Source organism: Oncorhynchus nerka, linkage group LG23 (genome assembly GCF_034236695.1).
Source record: "Oncorhynchus nerka isolate Pitt River linkage group LG23, Oner_Uvic_2.0, whole genome shotgun sequence".
Classification (NCBI taxonomy): domain Eukaryota; kingdom Metazoa; phylum Chordata; class Actinopteri; order Salmoniformes; family Salmonidae; genus Oncorhynchus; species Oncorhynchus nerka.
Window position 1 is genome coordinate 5,427,418 of NC_088418.1, and position 1,909 is coordinate 5,429,326.

General features: G+C 52.5%; 1 protein-coding gene across 1 annotated transcript in view; it reads left to right on the top strand.

Annotated features, from left to right (window-relative positions):
* sptlc3 (serine palmitoyltransferase, long chain base subunit 3) overlaps window positions 1–257 on the top strand; it is a 56,074-nt gene extending 55,817 nt beyond the window's left edge. Inside the window, exon 8 of the mRNA XM_065008447.1 lies at window positions 1–257. This exon is cut by the window's left edge and continues 352 nt beyond it. The gene's annotated coding sequence lies outside the window, so the exon portion shown is untranslated.
* The last annotated feature ends 1,652 nt before the right edge of the window (window positions 258–1,909 follow it).

Below are 1,909 nucleotides of genomic sequence, written 5' to 3' on the forward strand. Positions count from 1 at the left end.
GTCTAGTACCATTTGTCTTGTACCAGATCATAATGGGAAGTGAACCGGTCGTACGTGGGTAGATTTTGGGAACAGCAGGTGCCTTCCGTGCCAGTCCAATACACAGAGAGAGTCGGGTCTCATCTCTACCAGTCCAATACACAGAGAGAGTCGGGTCTCATCTCTACCAGTCCAATACACCGAGAGAGTGGGGTCTCATCTCTACCAGTCCAATACACAGAGAGAGCGGGGTCTCATCCCTACCAGTCCAATACACCGAGAGATCCCCTACCAGTCGAGGAGTGGGGTCTCATCTCTACCAGTCCAAGAGAGAGTCGGGTCTCATCTCTACCAGTCCAATCCACAGAGAGAGTGGGGTCTCATCCCTACCAGTCCAATACACAGAGAGAGTGGGGTCTCATCCCTACCAGTCCAATACACAGAGAGAGTGGGGTCTCATCCCTACCAGTCCAATACACAGAGAGAGTGGGGTCTCATCCCTACCAGTCCAATACACCGAGAGAGTGGGGTCTCATCCCTACCAGTCAATACACCGAGATCCCTACCAGTCAATACACAGAGAGTGGGGTCTCATCCCTACCAGTCCAATACACAGAGAGTGGGGTCTCATCCCTACCAGTCCAATACACAGAGAGAGTGGGGTCTCATCCCTACCAGTCCAATACACCGAGAGAGTGGGGTCTCATCCCTACCAGTCCAATACACCGAGAGAGTGGGGTCTCGACTCTACCAGTCCAATACACCGAGAGAGTGGGGTCTCATCTCTACCAGTCCAATACACAGAGAGAGTGGGGTCTCATCCCTACCAGTCCAATCCACAGAGATCCCTGAGTCCAATCCACAGAGGTCTCTCATCCTACCAGTCTCATCTCTACCAGTCCAATCCACAGAGAGAGTCGGGTCTCATCTCTACCAGTCCAATCCACAGAGAGAGTCGGGTCTCATCTCTACCAGTCCAATACACAGTCCTCATCTCTACCAGTCCAATACACCGAGAGAGTGGGGTCTCATCTCTACCAGTCAATACACAGAGAGGGGGTCTCATCCCTACCAGTCCAATACACAAGAGAGAGTCTCAATCCAATCCACAGAGAGATCCCTACCAGTCCAATACACAGAGAGAGTCGGGTCTCATCTCTACCAGTCCAATACACAGAGAGAGTGGGGTCTCATCCCTACCAGTCCAATACACCGAGAGAGTGGGGTCTCATCCCTACCAGTCCAATACACCGAGAGAGTGGGGTCTCGACTCTACCAGTCCAATACACCGAGAGAGTGGGGTCTCATCTCTACCAGTCCAATACACAGAGAGAGTGGGGTCTCATCCCTACCAGTCCAAGCCACAGAGAGAGTGGGGTCTCATCCCTGCTAGTCCAATCCACAGAGAGAGTGGGGTCTCATCCCTGCCAGTCCAATCCACAGAGAGAGTCGGGTCTCATCTCTACCAGTCCAATCCACAGAGAGAGTCGGGTCTCATCTCTACCAGTCCAATCCACAGAGAGAGTCGGGTCTCATCTCTACCAGTCCAATACACAGAGAGAGTCGGGTCTCATCTCTACCAGTCCAATACACCGAGAGAGTGGGGTCTCATCTCTACCAGTCCAATACACAGAGAGAGTGGGGTCTCATCCCTACCAGTCCAATACACAGAGAGAGTGGGGTCTCGACTCTACCAGTCCAATACACAGAGAGAGTGGGGTCTCATCCCTACCAGTCCAATCCACAGAGAGAGTGGGGTCTCATCCCTACCAGTCCAATACACAGAGAGAGTCGGATCTCATCTCTACCAGTCCAATACACAGAGAGAGTGGGGTCTCATCCCTACCAGTCCAATCCACAGAGAGAGTCGGGTCTCATCTCTACCAGTCCAATACACAGAGAGAGTCGGGTCTCATCCCTTCCAGTCCAA